This window comes from Eretmochelys imbricata, chromosome 24, assembly GCF_965152235.1.
Source record: "Eretmochelys imbricata isolate rEreImb1 chromosome 24, rEreImb1.hap1, whole genome shotgun sequence".
NCBI classification, from domain to species: Eukaryota; Metazoa; Chordata; order Testudines; family Cheloniidae; genus Eretmochelys; species Eretmochelys imbricata.
In genome coordinates, this window is record NC_135595.1 from 16091132 (window position 1) to 16113138 (window position 22007).

At 49.8% G+C, this 22007-nt stretch overlaps 1 pseudogene across 1 annotated transcript; it reads right to left on the reverse strand.

Moving 5' to 3' along the window:
• Positions 1-262: 262 nt before the first annotated feature.
• LOC144279712 (zinc finger protein RFP-like) lies at positions 263-20334 on the reverse strand (annotated as a pseudogene). Its single transcript, XR_013348688.1, has 7 exons — positions 19916-20334; positions 17905-18000; positions 12625-12855; positions 12303-12325; positions 11468-11583; positions 10012-10071; positions 263-2839 (listed from the first exon to the last, which is right to left on the reverse strand). The product of XR_013348688.1 is annotated as a zinc finger protein RFP-like (transcript).
• Between the last annotated feature and the right edge of the window lie 1673 nt (positions 20335-22007).

The window sequence follows — 22007 nt, forward strand, 5'->3', positions numbered from 1 at the left end:
AGTAATGCCCACACTCCCAGCGTCTGAACGTTCAGGCTTTTTTCTAGAAGTGGTTTGGTCAGTGAGGAATCAAATGCCCTGGTTCTATCCAAGCCGTTCTCAACAAGACAACAATAGCACATCAGAATGAGAGGAACGCCAAGCAGAAAATAACTTTACGTGGATTGAACCGTGTTTGTTTACTATCAACGTGAGGACATCTTCTACCTTGGACTGATTATTTAATCATCAAAAAAGAAACAGACCCAATTTGTGCAAAGTGTGATTTGTAAAGACTTTTAAATGGCTCCACTTTTGATGATCTACTGCATCACATGAATGACACTGTCACTTTCAACAGCATTTATTAAGCTCACGGTCACGCTCCTATATGTCTGTCATTTTCTGTTCCCTTTGCCTTCATTCCACCACACCTGGGTCCCTATCTATCAGGGTCTGACCCTACAGCCTGCTAGAGTCCTCCTTGATCATAGAGGGGAGTGAAAAACAGGCTACACAAGCCACAGGGCAAGGAAATGGCCTTTTCCATCCCAATCATTCCCTGTTCTCTATGGTTTGACAGTACAAAGATTGTAGCATTTAAGGTCACAGAGATGGCCCAGTAGAACGTCTGTAGGATGACAATAGTCCTCCAGGGTCATAGTGACTGGGGTGTGTGAGGCTAGAGGGAGTGAATATAACCAATTGGGGAAAAGGCCGGGGGGAAGCCCATGACCACCTTTCAAAATTGCAGCTAGGAAATTAAAAGGAAATAAACAAGGAATAAATATACTTCATTTACAATAAGTAAAAGTTAGGCTTCAAAGGAGCGGAGAGGGAAGTTCCATAACCAGTCTCACCGTCAGTAACACTTTAAAAAACTCCCTCGCCTTTCTCATGCTCTTTTCTTCTCCCTTTTCTTTCATTTGATTCAGTTTTACACCCCATTGTCTCTGGCCCTTGTTTTCCATCCCTATTTATTTCCCTGCGTTCCCCTCAGTCTTCTCTAAAAAGAAAAGGAGTACTTGTGGCACCTTAGAGATTAACCAATTTATTTGAGCATGAGCTTTCGTGAGCTACAGCTCACTTCATCAGATGCATACCGTGGAAACTGCAGCAGACTTTATATATACACAGAGAATATGAAACAATACCTCCTCCCACCCCACTGTCCTGCTGGTAATAGCTTATCTAAAGTAATCTTCAGGTTAGGCCATTTCCAGCACAAATCCAGGTTTTCTCACCCTCCACCCCCCCACACAAATTCACTCTCCTGCTGGTGATAGCCCATCCAAAGTGACAACTCTTTACACAATGTGCATGATAATCAAGTTAGGCCATTTCCTGCACAAATCCAGGTTCTCTCACTCCACCTGGATTTGTGCAGGAAATGGCCTAAGGTGCCACAAGTACTCCTTTTCTTTTTGCGAATACAGACTAACACGGCTGTTACTCTGAAACCTTAATTAACTCTGTGTCCCTGCCACCTCCACAGCTTCCTGTCCCCTGGCCAGCTATTAATTCTGCCCCCAGCCCCCACATCACTTCTGCCTCCTGTCCCTCCATCCGTTCTGACCCTGCCGCCCCCACATCTGCCCCTTGGGGCCCATCTGCTCCTCCTGCAGCTCCGGGGGTCCTTAATAGAATCATAATCATAGAATATCAGGGTTAGAAGGGACTTCAGGAGGTCATCTAGTCCAACCCCCTGCTCAAAGCAGGACCAATCCCCAATTTTTGCCTCAGATCCCTAAATGGCCCCCTCAAGGATTGAACTCACAACCCTGGGTTTAGCAGGCCAATACTCAAACCACTGAGCTATCCCTCCCCGCGGTGAAGGAGCTATCCTTCACCCCTCCCTCTTCCCATCCCTGGGGCTGCAGGGCGGTGGGGTCGGGGGGAGGAGTTCCCAGGTGTCACAGAGATGAGGTATCGGGGGTTGGGTAGACAGGATTCCTCCAGGGTCATAAAGATGAGGCAGGAAGCTAGACAACTGAGAGTCCTCCAGGGTCATAGATACTAGGATGATGGTGGCTAGAGAAGCCCCCCCCCCCTTTTTTTTTTAATTCCCAGAGGGCTACTCCCCCAATATCTCAGTGACCCAGTCTGACCCAGGATCCCCAGAGTCCTCCTGGACCACAGAGGACAATGACAAACAGGCAGGACAATCCATGGGGCAATGAGATTGATTTTTCTGCCACAAGCACTCCCTGATCTCTGTGGTTTGACAGCCCGGACCTGAGACCCCAGGAGCCTTCAGGAAGACTGGTGTCCTCCAGGGTCATGGAGACTAGTATGTGTGAGGCTAGAGAGGCCGATACACCGTGGAATATTCCCCCTACGTCTCAGGGACACAGTCTGAACTGGGTTTCCAACCCCACTGAGAGCCAGGGGCGGATTCTCTCCCCATTGAAAGATGCTGGTGGGAAAGTAAAGATCGGAGTCTCGTTATCAGCGTCGAAAAATGTCACCTGCCCACATTCATAGTCCAGTGAAACCCGGATCCTCCTGGGGACCTAGCTCAGGGGCAGGGGGGTCACAGGGGAGGTGAGAGCCTGGTACTGACCCCACCAACACTGCTCCACTGCCCAGATCCCGCCCTCAGGGTTATAACTGATCCCTTCCTTCCTCTTCACAGACTCTCTGGCCACCCCCATAGCCCAGAACAATCCATCCCCCACCTCCACCTCCCAGGAATGTATCCCTGAGGTGAATCCCTCATAGCCCAGCACACAGGGATCAGCGTCAAATCTCTCAGGATTGTCGGGCAGATCCTGCCATGTGTCTCCCCATCTCACACTTTTCCGATCCTCAGACAGGACGAGTTCGGGATGAGCCGTATCTGGATCCAGAGTCACATTTGCTGGAGAGAGAGAGAGAGAGAGAGAGAGAGAATCAGAGCGTTAAAAGCAGAGCTCAGCCCTGGAGGAGTCTGGGACCATGTCTTTCCGTCCCCAGCAGACCCGTTCTGGCTGGGACATTCCAGGATCCCTGGAAGCTGCCTCGGCCCTGGGGACCTGAGATGTCACTTCAGTTCCTCAGCCTGTATACTGGAAACCACTTCTGTACCTTCTACTTTGGTTATAGAGGCTGCAGATTTTAATTAGGAGAGTCCAGAGGAGGCAGGTACCAACTTGGCACCCCAGAGGGAAGTTCCCTCCCCTAAATGCATCCTCCACTCCCAGGCCAGGGAGCAGAGACGAAAACGCAGCACTGGGAAGGGAGCCAATGAATGAAGGTCAGTGAGCAGGAAGTGGCGTTAGGTGGGGCAGCCCCTTTCCCTGCCCAGAGAGGAGAGGTCTGGAAGAGAAGTCTGTTTTTGAAGTCTTTTTGTTGAAGAACTGCAACTTTTAGGTCTGTATTCGAGTGATCAGAGGCTCGTTCACCTGCACATCTACCAATGTGATCTATGCCATCATGTGCCAGCAATGCCCCTCTGCCATGTACATTGGTCAAACTGGACAGTCTCTACGTAAAAGAATGAACGGACACAAATCAGATGTCAAGAATTATAACATTCAAAAACCAGTTGGAGAACACTTCAATCTCTCTGATCACTCGATTACAGACCTAAAAATGACAATATTTCAACAAAAAAACTTCAGAAACAGACTCCAACGAGAGACTGCTGAATTGGAATTAATTTGCAAACTGGATACAATTAACTTAGGTTTGAATAGAGACTGGGAGTGGATGGGTCATTACACAAAGTAAAACTATTTCCCCATGTTTATTTCACCCCCTCTACCCCCCACTGTTCCTCAGACATTCTTGTCAACCGCTGGAAATGGCCCACCTTGATTATCACTACAAAAGTTCGTCCCCCGCCCCCTCCCCCAGCCCGCTCTCCTGCTGGTAATAGCTCATCTTAAGTGATCACTCTCCTTACAGTGTGTATGGTAACACCCATTGTTTCATGTTCTCTGTGTAGATAAATCTCCCCACTGTATTTTCCACTGACTGCATCCAATGAAGTGAGCTGTAGCTCACGAAAGCTTATGCTCAAATAAATGTGTTAGTCTCTAAGGTGCCACAAGTCCTCCTTTTCTTTTTGCGAATACAGACTAACACAGCTGCTACTCTGAAACCTGTCATTAGAGAGACAGCATCTCCCCAATCCACAAAGCAGCTTCAATGAGAAAGCCAAGTCCTGCCCAAAGGAAAGGTGGGATGCTGGAGATGAGCCATGGGGAGAGTCTCTCCCCCAGGTGAAAAGGGGAAGGATGTGACAGCCATGAGGAGAGAGATTTCTCTACTGATCGCACTGAACATAATATTAGACAGACACGTCAATGTCAGTACAAATGACCAGGCCACAATTAAGAAGTTTCGGATGCTGGCCAATGAGAGAGTCTGGTTATTGGTGCGTGGGAGAGTTGTTTTCATGGGAATTTTCAGTTAATCGAAGGAAAGTCTCCACCAGAGCTTACCCTTTGGCTGAGCACCCAGAGATCCTCCCCTTCCCTGCTCTAGCTCAGATGGCAAAGAATCTGGAGGGGAAAAGGGTGGAAGAGATTAGTTAGACTCCAGAGAGAAACTGCTGAATTGGAATTCATTTGCAAATTGGATACTATTAATTTAGGCTTAAATAGAGACTGGGAGTGGCTAAGTCATTATGCAAGGTAGCCTATTTCCCCTTGTTTTTTCCTACCCCCCCCTCCCCCAGACGTTCTGGTTAAACTTGGATTTAAACTTGGAGAGTGGTCAGTTTGGATGAGCTATTGCCAGCAGGAGAGTGAGTTTGTGTGTGTGTGTGTGTGTGTGTGTGTGTCCCGGGGGGGTGGGGGGGGGGTGAGAGAGCCTGGATTTGTGCTGGACATGGCCCACCTTGATTACCATGCACATTGTAGGGAGAGTGGTCATTTTGGATGAGCTATTACCAGCAGGAGAGTGAGTTTGTGTGTGTGATTTTTGGAGGGGGGTGGGGGGGTGAGAGAACCTGGATTTGTGCAGGAAATGGCCCACCTTGATTATCATGCACATTGTGAAGAGAGTTGTCACTTTGGATGGGCTATTACCAACAGGAGAGTGAGTTTGTGTGTAGGGGGGTGGAGGGTGAGAAAACCTGGATTTGTGCTGGAAATGGCCCGACTTGATGATCACTTTAGATAAGCTATTACCAGCAGGACAGTGGGGTGGGAGGAGGTATTGTTTCATGATCTCTGTGTGTATATAATATCTGCTGCAGTTTCCACGGTATGCATCCGATGAAGTGAACTGTAGCTCACGAAAGCTCATGCTCAAATAAATTGGTTAGTCTCTAAGGTGCCACAAGTACTCCTTTTCTTTTTGCGAATACAGACTAACACGGCTGTTACTCTGAAACCGGCCTCTGAATTGTAACACCATTTTGGGGAGCTGCCTCTACCTCCTAAGTGAATCACAGAATCATAGAATATCAGGGTTGGAAGAGACCTCAGGAGGTCATCTAGTCCCAACCCCCTGCTCAAAGCACGACCAACCCCAACTAAATCATCCCAGCCAGAGCTTTGTCAAGCTGGGCCTTAAAAACCTTTAAGGATGGAGATTCCACCACCGCCCTAGGTAACGCATTCCAGTGCTTCACCACCCTCCTAGTGAAATAGTGTTTCCTAATATCCAACCTAGACCTCCCCACTGCAACTTGAGACCATTGCTCCTTGTTCTGTCATCTGTCACCATGGAGAACAGCCGAGCTCCATCCTCCTTGGAACCCCCCTTCAGGTAGTTGAAGGCTGCTATCAAATCCCCCACACTCTTCTCTTCTGCAGACTAAATAATCCCAGTTCCCTCAGCCTCTCCTCGTAAATCAGGTGCCTCAGCCCCCTAATCATTTTCGTTGCCCTCCGCCGGACTCTTTCCAATTTGTCCACATCCTTTCTGTGTGGGGGCCCCAAAACTGGATGCAGTACTCCAGATGTGGCCTTACCAGTGCTGAATAGAGGGGAATAGTCACTTCCCTTGATCTGCTGGCAATGCTCCTACTTATGCCGTCCAATATGCCATTAGCTTTTTTGGAAACAAGGGCACACCATTGACTCATATCCAGCTTCTCGTCCACTGTAATCCCCAGGTCCTTTTCTGCAGAACTTCCACTTAGCCTGTCGGTCCCCAAGCTGTAGCGGTGCATGGGATTCTTCCGTCCTAAGTGCAGGACTCTGCACTTGTCCTTGTTGAACCTCATCACATTTCTTTTGACCCAATCCTCCAGTTTCTCTAGGTCACTCTGGGCCATATCCCTACCCTCCAGCGTATCTACCTCTCCCCCCAGTTTAGTGTCATCCACGAACTTTCTGAGGGTGCAATCCATACTATCATCCAGATCATTAATGAAGATGTTGAACAAAACCGGCCCTAGGACCGACCCCTGGGGCACTTTGCTTGATACTCGCTGCCAACTGGACATTGAGCCATTGATCACTACCTGTTGAGCTCGACAATCTAGCTGGCTTTCTATCTATCTTATAGTCCATTAATCCAATCCATACTTTTTTAACTTGCTGGCAAGAATACTGTGGGAGACCGTATCTAAAGGTTTGCTAAAGTCAAGATATATCACGGCCACTGCTTTCCCCATATCCACAGAGCCAGTTCTCTCATCATAGAAGGCAATCAGGTTGGTCAGGCATGACTTGCCCTTGGTGAATCCATGCTGACTGTTCCTGATCACTTTCCTCTCCTTCAAGTGCTTCAAAATGGATTCCCTGAGGACCTGCTCCTTGATTGTTCCAGGGACTGAGGCGAGGCTGACTGGCCTGTAGTTCCCCGGATCCTCCTCCTTCCCTTTTTTAAAGATGGGCACTACATTAGCCTTTTTCCAGTCATCCGGGATCTCCCCCGATCACCACAAGTTTTCAAAGATAATGGCCAATGGCTCTGCAATCACATCCGCCAACTCCCTCAGCACCCTCCGACGCATTTCATCCAGCCCCATGGACTTGTGCATGTCCAGCGTTTCTAATTAGTCCTTAACCTGCTCTTTCTCCACAGAGGGCTGCTCACCTCCTCGCCATACTGTGCTGCCCAGTGCAGCAGTCTGGGAGCTGACCTTGTCTGTGAAAACCAAGGCAAAAAAAAGCATTGAGTATTTCAGCTTTGTCCACATCCTCTGTCACTAGGTTGCCTCCCCCATTCAGTAAGGGGCCCACACTTTCCTTGACCACCTTCTTGTTGCTAACATACCTGTAGAAACCCTTCTTGTTACTCTTAACATCTCTTGCTAGCTGCAACTCCAGGTGTGATTTGGCCTTCCTGATTACACCCCTGCATGCCCGAGCAATATTTTCATACTCCGCCCTAGTCATCTGTCCAAGTTTCCACTTCTTGTAAGCTTCCATTTTGTGTTTAAGATCAGCAAGGATTTCACTGTTAAGCCAAGCTGGTCACCTGCCATTTGCTATTCTTTCTGCACATAGGGATGGTTTGTTCCTGCACCCTCAATAAGGCTTCTTTAAAATACAGCCAGCTCTCCTGGACTCCTTGCCCCCTCATATTAGCCTCCCAGGGGATCCTGCCCATCAGTTCCCTGTAGGAGTCTAAGTCTGCTTTTCTGAAGTCCAGGGACTGTATTCTGCTGCTCTCCTTTCTTCCTTTTGTGAGGATCCTGAACTCAACCATCTCGTGGTCACTGCTGCCCAGGTTGCCACCCACTTCTGTTTCCCTTACCAATTCTTCCGTGTTTGTGAGCAGCAGGTCAAGAGGAGTACAGCCCATAGTTGCTTCCTCCAGCACTTGCACCAGGAAGTTGTCCCCAACACTCTCCAAAAACCTCCTGGATTGTCTGTGCACTGCTGTATTGCTCTCCCAGCAGACGGCAGGGTGACTGAAGTCCCCCATGAGAACCAGGGCCTGTCATGTGGAAACTCCTGTTGTTGTCTGAAGAAAGCCCCGTCCACCTCATCCTCCTGGTCTGGTGGCCTATAGCACATGCCCACCATGACATCACCCTTGTTGCTCTCGCCTCTAAACTTAACCCAAAGACTCTCAACAGGCTTTTCTCCAGTTTCATACTGGAGCTCTGGGCAATCAGACTGCTCTCTTACATACAATGCAACTCCTCCATCTTTTCCCCGCACCTGTCCTTCCTGAACAGCTTATACCATCCACGACAGTGCTCCAGTCATGTGAGTTACCCCACCAAGTCTCTGTTATTCCAATCACATCATAGTTCTTTGACTGTGCCAGGACTTCCAGTTCTCCCTGCTTGTTTCCCAGGCTTCTTGCGTTCATGTACAGGCACCTAAGATAACTAGCCGATTGCTCTGCTTTCTCAGTATGAATCAGGAGGCCTCCCCTGTTGCACCCTCCTCCTTGTGTTTCCTCCCGGTATCCCACTTCCCCACTTACCTCTGGGCTTAGGTCTCCATTCCCTGGCAAACTTAGTTTGAAGCCCTCCTAACTAGGTTAGCAAGCCTGCCTGAGAAGATGCTCTTCCCTCTCTTTGTTACATGGATCCCATCTCTTCCTAGCAATCCTTCTTCCTGGAACGACATCCCATGGTCGAAGAATCCAAAGCCCTCTCTCCGACACCACCTGCATAACCATGCATTTACCTCCACAATTCGACGGTCCCTACCTAGGCCTTTTCCTTCTCCAGGGCAGATGGACGAGAACATGACTTGCGCCTTATCCTTCTTCCCAGAGCCATGTAATCTGCAGTGACCACCTCGAGGTTATTCTTGGCAGTATCATTGGTGCCCACGTGGAGAAGAAGGAAGGGGTAGAGGTCCGAGGGCTTGATCAGTCTCAGCAGACACTTTGTCACATCATGAATTCTAGCTCCAGGCAAGCAGCACACTGCTCGAGTCTCCCGGTCTGGACGGCAGATGGATGACTCCGTCCCCCTTAGGAGGGAGTCCCCGACCACCACCACCTGTCTTCTCTTGGGAGTGGTGATCAGGGATCTCCCATCCCTAGGACAATGCATCCCATGCCCTCTGTTCGATGGGGTCTCCTTCTGATCCCTTCCCTCTGATAACTCTTCCAAGTCGTTCTCCGCCATAGTACCTGTGCAGACAGCCTGAAAATGTTTCCTTACCTCTATCTGCATTGCGGGTACATGGGTTCTCTTCTTTCTTCTTCTGGAGGTCACATGCTGCCAGTTTTCTTCCCCGTTCTGCATTGCTCTCTCTGATTCTTCAGCATGCTGTGCCTGAAGTGCCAAAGCTGGCTTCTCTCCAGAAAATCTCCATTTTCTCTGATGCAGCTCAGGGTCGATACTTGGTACTTGAGTGCATGAGGCAAGCAGAGATGCCCAGACAGTTCCTCCCCCTGGCTGCTGGAGCTGCTATGGTGGCTTCAGAAACTGCCTCTCTCCCTGGTTCCCGGCTGCATCTTCCTGCTGGGGCTGCTTCTCTCTCAGGATTAGAGGAAGGTCAAAACCTGAAGTTGCAGGGAGGGGAGTAAGAGGAGGGAGGCAACAGATATAAACCCCAGGGGGAAGTGTGTGCTGAGCCCGTCCTGGCAGCTCTTCTCACTAGCCTGGGAGAAGTGAAGGGAAGGGATATTAGAGAAGAACCTCTCAAGGCCAGAGAGTGGTGAAGAGGAGGTGGCCTTGGGAGGAGTAGCTCCTTCTCCAGCCCAGAGAGAAGGGAGGAGGTACCAGCATCAGAGGGAGAAATGAGCAGTTCAAAGGGGAGAGCTCAGCCCAGCCCTGCTGAAAAGAAAGGTAGGAATGTTGGTGAGGAGCAACGGGAGAGAGCCCCACCCTCACTCAGGGGAAAGAAGAGGAATGTGGCAACCCTCTCAACTGAATATTTCAAAGGCATGTGGATGTGCCTGGAAAAGCCAGGGTCAACGTTAAGGCCCTTTGTGTGTAGGCGAGAGAGTATTTCTCTTCATCGGCATGGGCATGAACTCAGCACCCAGGCTAGAGTCAGGATTGTTTGTTTGACATTTGCTTGGGATCTCTTCAGTATTTCATGTTTGTGTTTTTAGTTTTAGGGGGAGTGTCGTGGTCAGGGTTGGTTTCATTGGGAACTTGAGCTACGAGTTCATTAAAATGTTTTCATGGGATTTTCCTCTTCATTTAAAGATAATCTCCACATGAAATCTCACCTGGTCTGTCTGATCCCAGGGATTTCCCTCTTTTTACCTCCAGTTCAGAGCACAGCATGTCTGGAGGGGGAAAGGATAAAAGAGATGAGATTTCATGCTGTTCTCTTTATAGTGACATCCCCATTCTTAACTGACATAACTTTGTTTTAATTATACGAGAGAAAATTTGGAGAGACAGAGACACTCCCAGATCTTTAATAAAAGCTAATCTGAAACATTCTATTTTCTCTTTCGTTCAGGCATCTCAAATCAACTGAACCAATGTCCATTAACCCTCAAAAACACCCAAGGATATATTATGTGGAAGATAGATTTCCTGTTCACTCATCCTCCAGACCCCAGTTGGGTTGTCTCATTCTCCTTTTGCATGTTGTCATAACCTAGGCCCAGATCCTGCAAAGAGTTTAGCATGACAGAACAAAGAGCAATGGTCTCAAGTTGCAGTGGGGGAGGTCTAGGTTGGATATTAGGAAACACTGTTTCACTAGGAGGCTGGTGAAGCACTGGAATGGGTTACCTAGGGAGGTGGTGGAATCTCCATCCTTCGAGGTTTTCAAGGGCCGGCTTGACAAAGCTCTGGCTGGGATGATTTAGTTGGGGTTGGTCCTGCTTTGAGCAGGGGTTGGACTAGATGACCTCCTGAGGTCTCTTCCAACCCTAATCGTCTATGATTCTATGAAAGCAACTTTACAGTCCTGGGCTCATTGGACATTAATGAGATTTTGCAGGCTTAGGGCCCTGAATTGCAAGCTCTTTGGATCGATTTACTCAGTATCTGTACAGAGCTCAGCACAGTGGGGCCCTCATCCTCCTTAGATGTAAAAATGAATAATAATAAAATCATTTTATAGCTGTGGAAACCGAGGCAGGGAGAGGGTTGGCTCAATGGGCCTGATTCACCCCTGTGTTGGTAAAGTGATGGGGGACACAGCTTGTGGTTCCCCTATTCAGTGGCTGCAGAGGCTGATGCAGACTTTGGCACAGGCTAGGGAAGCCTTGTGGTCCAGCCCGAGTGGCATCCCTGTTTCAGTGACTGCTGTGTGGCGTTGCCAGGGGGCTGAGTATCAAAGGCACAGCTTTCCCCTGGTCACACCCCTCTATCTCTGCTCCACCCTGCCCTCAGCAACCCCACTCTGTTCCCACCCACCCAGCAAGGAACGCTCCTTGAGCACGAGAGGCTCCTGTCCTGGAGAGATTCACCCGCCCTGTAGTTGGGAGAGAGAAACTGAGGCACCCAGCTCTTGCTATATTTTCATCTGAGTGATTTTACCAAAGCTCATCAAGTGAATCAAACTGAGACATCCTGTTGCCTGGGTCCCTACTACGTACGTTCAGTTTCTCTACTTTCTGTGTTTTATTAAATAGATACACACTGGAATAACGAACCAACTGGCTAACTCCACCCACAGTCCCAGAGACACACTCCGATTTCTCCTCCTAGATTCCTTCTTGGTACCTTTGAACTTCTTCATAGTCTCTGGTAGAGCAAAATTTTTCTGAGAGAAATCGCTGAATCTCTTTTCCAGCTCAGCAGAAAGCCCCACTGGCTGCTGGAACTTCCCCATCTCACACCTGGAAAGAGAGAATTTCACATTATTCTATTGCATTTACTGATTCGTTATCATCCCTTTCTAGTGGAAGTTGCTGCTCTGAAGGACCTGGAGTTAGAATTCCTCTGCTTCTCCCAGCCTCAGAGCAGGGGCAGCACAGGCCAAAGGCCCCATTAATATTCTTCAACTCTGGCCTGCAGAGAGCAGATCCGAGGATAAAAGAGGAATCGAGTCTCCAGGGCCAGTTCTCTCCTTGACCTCCATGCACTAATACTGGTATGTTCCCATATTTCTTGCACTGAGTGTTATGGGATCTTTCTTCCAGGCAGTAGACTGAGACCTCAGCTCCACGGAAATCAGCTCATTCCACACAGAACTCCAAACGGTCCTCGGGTGCGAAAGAATCTTGATTCCTGCTGACCAGAGCATGATTGTACCCCGTGCCCTAGAGGTGAAAGGCCCATATTCTACCCCCAGAATCCTGAGGCAGCCAGTCCCCAGGGATGTATCATATCTAGGAAATCCTTTAGGTCAGTCTTTCCCACTGACTAGATAGTTCCAGAGTCTTGTATAGAAGGATAGACCCTCAGGATTAAGTTCATCGCAGAGACTTGTATGCAAAATGTGACCCTGTCACACACATTTTGCTGGAGAACTTTGGGGAGATGTGTTGTTAACATGGTCTCCAAGCCCTTTCCCAGCACTGTGAAGCACAACGGGGAGTGAGTGAGAGCCACGTACCTGCTCAAGGTGCGTCTGACATCCTAGAGGGAAGAGAGAGAGAGAAAACAATCTCAGTCGCTCATGGCGCACCCTGGGGTACTCAGGAAAGGGATTTTGCAGCTCTGGGGAAAAGAGGCACTGCCCTGGCCCCAGGGCCGTGCATTGGCTGATTTAATGTAATCTCTAACATAAATGAATCTGTAACCCTTGCAAGAGCAACAATAATTCACATTTCATGAATGCGCACACTGAGTTACACCGTGATCTCTGACTGCTGGACACCAGTGCCCATGATTCAGGAGTTGTGTTGGGCTTTGGGATGGTTTTAACTCAGTCTCACCTGCAGGAATTCACTCGCTGGCTTCTGACACTTCCCCTCCATCTCACTAATCAGGTCATTGAGACAGGAAATCCCCTCAGAGAGTTTAGTGACATTTTCATTCTGTATCTTCACAATCTCCTTTTCCAGGTTTTCCAGCTGGGCCAGCAGACGTCGCTCTTGTTCCTCCAGGAACTTCCTCAGTTGCTGAAATTCAGCCACAATCTTCTGCCTCTCGGTTTGTGTCTGTAGCTGTGTTTTTAAAAAAGGAAGGGACATAGAGGGAGCCTAGGGTCCTTTCACAGAGTGCTGCGTGAGAGAGAATTTCTTTACAAACTCTGTGATGGCTGACACGTCACTAACACTGCAGTTACTAGAGAGAGGATTTTCTAAACCTTCCCATTTGTTCCTAATATCTCTTAATGGGATATTTCCATGTCTGATAAGGGGGCGGGCACTGGGGCTGTCTGTTTGTTTGTTTCAGGGGAGCCTGGCTGTTTAAAAATAGCCAGAGCTTCACGAACCAGCTGAGCGGCGGCGAACCAGCAGAGCAGCACACAGCAGGAGTTTGCCTGGGAGTTCGCCTGGAGTGAGCCCAGTGAGGCTTACATCTTGCCAACTTCTCTGAGGAAGCTCATAGTAAGAAGGTGATAAGGAAGTGGGGGGTTCAGCTGTTGTGACCTGCACTGGATGTGCCATGTTTGTCTTTCTTCCACAGGACAGAAGCGATTTTGTCTGTACAAAGTGCAAGCTGGTCTCCATACTGGAAGGGAAGATTGAAGGTCTGGAGCAACAGGTATCGACCCTGCGTTGCATACGAGAAACGGAGGATTTTCTGGACAAAAGTCAGGATATGCTTCTATGGGCACAAAGCTCTAAAGATTTAGAGCAGGTTGCACAGCGGAGCCAAGAGGCCAGTGAAGAAGCTTGGCAACATGTGACCTCCAGAAGAAGAAGGGGGAATGTCCGGGTTCCAGCAACGCTGACACAGGTAACTAACCGCTTTCATGTTCTCTCCACAAGTACCATTGCGGAGAGTGGACCAGATGATATGTCTGGGGGGAGAAAGCAGAAGGAGACTCCACTGGTTGGAAGGCATGAGATGCGCTGTCCTGAGATGGGGGGTTCCACGACCACCACTCCTAAGAGAAGGAGGCGGGTGGTGGTGGTCGGGGACTCTCTACTCTGGGGGACTGAGTCATCTATCTGCTGCCCTGACCGGGAAAACCGAGGAGTCTGCTGCTTGCCGGAGGCTAAGATTCGCGATGTGACAGAGAGACTGCCGAGACTCATCAAGCCCTCGGATCGCTACCCCTTCCTGCTTCTCCATGTGGGCACCAATGATACTGCCAAGAATGACCTTGAGCGGATCACTGCGGACTACGTGGCTCTGGGAAGAAGGATAAAGGAGTTTGAGGTGCAAGTGGTGTTCTCGTCCATCCTCCCCGTGGAAGGAAAAGGCCTGGGTAGGGACCGTCGAATCGTGGAAGTCAACGAATGGCTACGCAGGTGGTGTCGGAGAGAAGGCTCTGGATTCTTTGACCATGGGATGGTGTTCCATGAAGGAGGAGTGCTAGGCAGAGACGGGCTCCACCTTACGAAGAGAGGGAAGAGCATCTTTGCGAGCAGGCTGGCTAACCTAGTGAGGAGGGCTTTAAACTAGGTTCACCGAGGGAAGGAGACCAAAGCCCTGAGGTAAGTGGGAAAGCGGGATACCGGGAGGAAGCACAGGCAGGAATGTCTGTGAGGGGAGGGCTCCTGCCTCATACTGAGAATGAGGGGCAATCAGCAGGTTATCTCAAGTGCTTATATACGAATGCACAAAGCCTTGGAAACAAGCAGGGAGAACTGGAGGTCCTGGTGATGTCAAGGAATTATGACGTGATTGGAATCACAGAGACTTGGTGGGATAACTCACATGACTGGAGTACTGTCATGGATGGTTATAAACTGTTCAGGAAGGACAGGCAGGGCAGAAAAGGTGGGGGAGTAGCACTGTATGTAAGGGAGCAGTATGACTGCTCAGAGCTCCGGTACGAAACTGCAGAAAAACCTGAGTGTTTCTGGATTAAGTTTAGAACTGTGAGCAACAGGAGTGATGTAGTCGTGGGAGTCTGCTATAGACCACCGGACCAGGGGGATGAGGCTTTCTTCCGGCAGCTCGCGGAAGCTACTAGATCGCATGCCCTGGTTCTCATGGGTGACTTTAATTTTCCTGATATCTGCTGGGAGAGCAATACAGCGGTGCATAGACAATCCAGGAAGTTTTTGGAAAGCGTAGAGGACAATTTCCTGGTGCAAGTGCTAGAGGAGCCAACTAGGCGGGGAGCTTTTCTTGACCTGCTGCTCACAAACCGGGAAGAATTAGTAGGGGAAGCAAAAGTGGATGGAAATCTGGGAGGCAGTGACCATGAGTTGGTTGAGTTCAGGATCCTGACACAGGGAAGAAAGGTAAGCAGCAGGATACGGACCCTGGACTTTAGGAAAGCAGACTTCGACTCCCTCAGGGAACGGATGGGTAGGGGACTAACATGAAGGGGAAAGGAGTCCAGGAGAGCTGGCTGTATTTCAAGGAATCCCTGTTGAGGTTACAGGGACAAACCATCCCGATGTGTTGAAAGAATAGTAAATATGGCAGGCGACCAGCTTGGCTTAACGGTGAAATCCTAGCGGATCTTAAGCATAAAAAAGAAGCTTACAAGAAGTGGAAGGTTGGACATATGACCAGGAAAGAGTATAAAAATATTGCTCGGGCATGTAGAAATTAGGAGGGCCAAATTGCACATGGAGCTGCAGCTAGCGAGAGATGTTAAGAGTAACAAGAAGGGTTTCTTCAGGTATGTTGGCAACAAGAAGAAAGCCAAGGAAAGTGTGGGCCCCTTAATGAATGAGGGAGGCAACCTAGTGACAGAGGATGTGGAAAAAGCTAATGTACTCAATGCTTTGTTTGCCTCTGTCTTTGCGAACAAGGTCAGCTCCCAGACTGCTACACTGGGCATGACAACATGGGGAATAGATGGCCAGCCCGCTGTGGAGAAAGAGGTGGTTAGGGACTATTTAGAAAAACTGGACGTGCACAAGTTCATGGGGCCGGACGAGTTGCATCCGAGAGTGCTAAAGGAACTGGCGGCTGTGATTGCAGAGCCATTGGCCATTATCTTTGAAAACTCGTGGCGAACGGGGGAAGTCCCGGATGACTGGAAAAAGGCTAATGTAGTGCCAATCTTTAAAAAAGGGAAGAAGGAGGATCCTGGGAACTACAGGCCAGTCAGCCTCACTTCAGTCCCCAGAAAAATCATGGAGCAGGTCCTCAAAGAATCAATCCTGAAGCACTTACATGAGAGGAAAGTGATCAGAAACAGTCAGCATGGATTCACCAAGGGAAGGTCATGCCTGACTAATCTAATTGCCTTCTATGATGAGATTACTGGTTCTGTGGATGAAGGGAAAGCAGTAGATGTATTGTATCTTGACTTTAGCAAAGCTTTTGACACGGTCTCCCACAGTATTCTTGTCAGCAAGTTAAAGAAGTATGGGCTGGATGAATGCACTATAAGGTGGGTAGAAAGTTGGCTAGCTTGTCGGGCTCAACGGGTAGTGATCAATGGCTTCATGTCTAGCTGGCAGCCGGTGTCAAGTGGAGTGCCCCAGGGGTCGGTTTTGTTCAATATCTTCATAAATGATCTGGAGGATGGTGTGGATTGCACTCTCAGCAAATTTGCGGATGATACTAAACTGGGAGGAGTGGTAGATATGCTGGAGGGCAGGGATAGGATACAGAGGGACCTAGACAAATTGGAGAATTGGGCCAAAAGAAATCTGATGAGGTTCAATAAGGATAAGTGCAGGGTCCTGCACTTAGGACGGAAGAACCCAATGCACAGCTACAGACTAGGGACCGAATGGATAGGCAGCAGTTCTGTGGAAAAGGACCTAGGGGTGACAGTGGACGAGAAGCTGGATATGAGTCAGCAGTGTGCCCTTGTTGCCAAGAAGGCCAGTGGCATTTTGGGATGTATAAGTAGGGGGATCGTCCCCCTCTATTCGACATTGGTGAGGCCTCATCTGGAGTACTGTGTCCAGTTTTGGGCTCCACACTACAAGAAGGATGTGGATAAATTGGAAAGAGTCCAGCGAAGGGAAACAAAAATGATTAGGGGTCTGGAACACATGACTTATGAGGAGAGGCTGAGGGAACTGGGATTGTTTAGTCTGCAGAAGAGAAGAATGAGGGGGGATTTGATAGCTGCTTTCAACTACCTGAGAGGTGGTTCCAGAGAGGATGGTTCTAGACTATTCTCAGTGGTGGAAGAGGACAGGACAAGGAGTAATGGTCTCAAGTTGCAGTGCGGGAGGTTTAGGTTGGATATTAGGAAAAACTTTTTCACTAGGAGGGTGGTGAAACACTGGAATGCGTTGCCTAGGGAGGTTGTGGAATCTCCTTCCTTAGAAGTTTTTAAGGTCCGGCTTGACAAAGCCATGGCTGGGATGATTTAATTGGGGATGGGTCCTGCTTTTGAGCAGGGGGTTGGACTAGATGACCTCCTGAGGTCCCTTCCAACCCTGATCTTCTATGATTCTATGACATCAGTGGTGCTGGAACAATTTCTAGAGTGGGGGTGTTGAGCTGCGCCCCCCCTTGTCCCTGTTCGTGCCCCTCACTGCCCCAGGTTGGGACCACAGCTGGGGGCGGCTGCAGAGCTCCAGGCACGGGGCTGGGATCCCGGGTGGCAGCGGGGCCCCCGGGCTCGGGCTGGTGGCCGGGACCCCGGTGTGGGGCGCAAAGCCTGGGGGTGCTGCAGCACCCTCTGCACCCCTACTTCCTGCACCTATGTCTGACATGGGCAGGACAGTGTGTTATCAGAGGCCTAAGTCAATCCTGATCCAGAGCAGCAGGAGGCAGGACTCAGCCCTACATTAACAGAGATGCCAGGGGAGAAAAAAGAATGAAACAATTCAACAATACGAGAAATGCCTGCAGGCGGCAGACAGCCTGCCTGGGATCTAGTCAGTTCAGCTGGGGGGGGAGATTTATGAAAGCCACAAGGGCTAGAAAATTAACTCATTAATTTGGAATGGGGGCTTAGAGTCTGAGGCATATGAGACGGTCCTGATCCTGGGAAAGGACTTCTCAGGCCCTGTGTATGTGTGTGAGAGTGCACACACAGGAATCCAACACAGCAATCCATGGTCATGGAGCAACACACACTAGCCCGCATTCCCCAAGGCCACAGAGCAATAGGCCTACAAACACACCTCCCATCGCAAGTCCCTGCGGGGTTAATAGCAGCGGGCACCTACCAGGTACTCCTGGCTTTTCCCCTCGCCAGTCACTTTAAATCCCAGCAGCTTCTCTCTCTCTTCCCTCAGAGTCTCCAAATGGGCCTGAATCTTTCCCTGGAGAAACCGAAATAAGTTGGCTGGTTCCATTCCGAGGGTTGAGAGCACGTGTGTAGTGGGTGTTTTTCCACCCAGTACTCAGTCGGTGACTGGCGGCCTGTAGCGGGGCACTCACCCCGCTCCTGTGAAAGGCTAGGCTGATTGGGGAAGCAGCCACAGCTGAGGCCATGCCCCAATCAGGCCACACCTGGCCCTATAAAAGGGAGGTGAGCCAGGTACTGAGGCAGTTTCTCTCTAGCTCTGGAGAGAAGGGCATCTGAGGCTGGCCACGGCGAGCTCCAGCCTGGTAACTCCCCCGACTGCAGGCCTTGTGCAAAGCCTACTGGGGATGCAGAGGGGCAGCCCGGGGATAGGCAGAGGCAGCTGGTCCTACCCCATTGCCAATGATGAGTAGCTATTACAAACTACGGTCTGCCCCAGTGAGCGGGGCTAGATGGTGGCTGGCAGTAGCCACTGAGGCAAGGTGGGTTTAGAGGGTTGGGGGCTCCCCTGGGAGGGGAGACCCAGACTGTGGGTCACTGCTGGGGCAGAACCCTGAGGTAAAGGGGTACTGGGGTCCAGGAGAGACATGGGGGTCTTCAGGCAGGTGAGCCACTGTCCCGCTGAGGGTGTTCTGGGCTGGACAAGAGCTAATTCCCAAAATGACCAGCAGGAGGTGCTGTGCCAGTGAGTCTCAACCTTGCTACACGGCCTTATTAGGTTTATGACATGAGGGACACCAAGGAAATGAATTCTCATTCATGGAGACTGGGAGTGTTTTATATTCGGGCAGTTTAGAATTATTTGGCCTGACTTAAACCAGTGGAGAAAGCTGGAGTCACAGGGTGGTGAATCAAAAATCAATTTTTTTAGACAGTTTAACTAACAAAGTGTGATACAAACCCCAGAAGCCACCAGGATTAGAAATACGGTCTTGGATGCTCACAGGAGCTCAGCTCCCTCTGAATTTCAGCCCTGAACCCCTGGGGATTGGACTGATCTAAGCACTAGGGCAAAGCCCACTGGCCCTGGTGATTTGTGTTGTGAGAAGTTGGTCTATGGTGTCCCAAATCCTTTCATTCGCAGTGGCCTCTGGGGAGCTGTCTGGACCCCCTTTCTGTGTGAATGCCAGTTACTTGGGGTCCACACAATGTTTAGCACTGCGATCTCCTCTAGTACGGCCGGCAGCTGAGTGTAATCACTCATGGGAACGTAGAATCCCAGTGGGAAACTTCATCTCCCTGCTGGGCCTGGAGCCTTTAGCAAGGAGTCTTTTCCCTCTTAATGGCTGCACTTTGTCACTGCTTAGCACTGCTGGGGAGGCAGCACGGCCTTGTGATTAGGGCCCTGGTTTGGGCCTGGGGAAAGCTGGGTTCTGTTCACAGCTCTGCCGGTGACCCTGGGCAAGTCCCTGCGTCTGTTTCCCCTCCCATTCTTGGCTGTCTTGTCTGGTTAGCTTTAAACTGCTTAGGGCAGGGATTGTCCCTCGCTGTGTTTTGTGCGGGGCCCAGCGCAGTCAAGGTCAGGTCTTGTTTGGGGTCTGGAGGGGCTGCTGGGACGCAAAGAACCGCGATAATGCAGACGACAATACACATCCGTTATAAAAATAGCAGCTTGTAACTTCCCCTGCTCCGATCTGAGGACAACATGCTGACGGAGATCGGCCTGCAACTTCTGTGACTTAAACCTCTTGGATCCTTTCGCCGGTTCATTTGAGGGGGAAGTTGCCTTATTTCCCCAGTGGGAAGTGGTTTGGAAATGGTGTCAAAGAAACGTTGCCCACATCCAGCCTCTTAGCTTTACAGCGCATAAGGGTGCAGTTACAGCAAAAGCTGTCAGGGAGAGAGATTGCGTCTGACCCGTAAATTGGGTTGAAATTACCCTGTCATTAAAATTCAATTCGAATGAATTAGACCGGCCAGTGCTTCCCTACCTTGTACTCCTGGGCAGCCTCCTCTATGGGAACTGCTGTGTGAGCTCTGTGAGCCCGGGTGGTCCTCTTCACAGAACAGTTTGAGAGGCTCCCGGTGCTCGCCACACGCGCTCTCCCCTCCTGCATCCTTCATCACCTGTAGACTCAGCCGTTTGGCTAGTTTGAGGACATTCGCCAGGGGCCGGTTTGGCGTCAGGTTTCTCTGCTGAGTGGTTTCTCTGCACTGAGGACAGGAGAAGCTTGTATCCTGACCCTCCCAGCACTGGTTGATGCAGGCTCGGCAGAAACTGTGCCCACAGTCTATAACCACTGGGTCTTTAAAATACTTCCCACAGATGGGGCAGCTAGCTTCATCCTGGAGACGGTCCACGGGGTTCTCTGCGGCCATGGCTCCCTCTGGACACTGCTACTGGGTTAGTTTCACTTTCCCGAGCTCAGAAATCCACCCTGCTTGCAGCAGCAACTGGGCGTCTCCCTGCTCAGGACTGACTCATGCTGTTTGCGGAGCTGGAACGAGTCCACCGGTAACATAAATGCCCCATGATCCAGATGGATCCCTCCTGCTTCCTTCAGGATTCGGGCTGATCCGTCCCTTCCAACGCACAGACTCTCTGGCCACCCTCACAGCCCAGTATTCACCCCCACCCCACCCTAGGAATGTCTCCCCAAGGTGAATCCTGCACAGGTCCGCACACAGGGACCAAATCTCTCAGGATTGCTGGGCAGATCTTGCATGTCTCACACTTTTCCAAGGGAGTGCTAGCCTCTCCCCAGTGACCCTGGGGATCTGTCCATCTCAGGACCCAGACCCTTTCTTGGCGCTTCCCATGTCTCTTGGGATTGGAAGAGAGCCAACCAAAAAACCCCACCATGTTTCAGTAAGGGGCCAACATCCCCCTTGACATGAACACAGCGAGTGTCAGCTAAAACCAGCAGTCACTTTTGACAAATTAGGCCAGGATGATTCACTACGTAATTCAGTGGTTGTCCGCCTATGTTCATAGGAGCAGTTGCTTGCAGTATGTGTTGAACTGGCAGGTTACTCTGGGTGGGATTCACAAAGGGATTTAGGCGCTGAGCCTCCATTGAAATCCATGGTAGTTAGTTGTCTAAATACCTTTGTGAATCCCATGCTCAAGTGCCTGATCAGATCGTTGTCTCCACAGCGACGCTGTTGACTTGTTTAAGAATGAAAAGCTTTTTGTTTGTTTTGAAGAACAGACTTTTAAAAAAAAAAAATTCTGAAAAATTGTCAGCAGTATCACGATTTTCTTTCATGTCCATTTTGATCAACTCTGTTCTAGAAATTGTACCAATGTCCCCACTCAAAAAATCATTTTATTCCTGATAGAAAAGCTTTGACAACCATTTTGATAGAACGTCAATGAAAATTGTGGGGGAAATGTCATGAAAACAAGAAATTGGGTGTATTTGGAACTCTGCAAAATAAACTCAGCGTTGACATTTTGAAGTCTTTCACAAAGCAGCTTTCCCTTGCTCTGTCCAGCTCTTTCCTGCCTCTTCTCTACAAATCCTGGCTTTTCATTAGAAAGCTCACAGCTTGAAAAGCAGCTGTAAAAAGAGAAAACAGCTCTTGTGAATGAGCAAGTGCCCAGGAGGCTCGAGCAAGTGCTCAGTGGGACCAAGAGTGGCCTGTACCTGAGCCAGACTATCGTAGCTGCATAATATGGTGGTTGCATGAATAAGGTAAAGGACTGACAAAGAACAAGAAAATCACACTGTTATTCAAATTCACATGTCGAAAACATGGCACTGGACCATTGGGATTTTCTACCTTGTAGCCCTGGGCAGCCTCCCTTAATGGGATGGGAGAGTGCTGTCCCTGGGTCTCTCTACCACTTGCACATAGCAGGGCCTGAGCCTTTCCACAGAGGAATTTGAAAGCTGCTTTGTGGTTTCACACCCTTTTGCCTCCTCCTGGCTTTCTCACTGATTGGCTGGATTGTTCCGCTCTGTCAACCCTGGTGGCCATGGCATTCAAGAATCATAGAAGATTAGGGTTGGAAGAGACCTCAGGAGGTCATCTAGTCCAACCCCTGCTCAACGCAGGACCAACACCCACTAAATCATC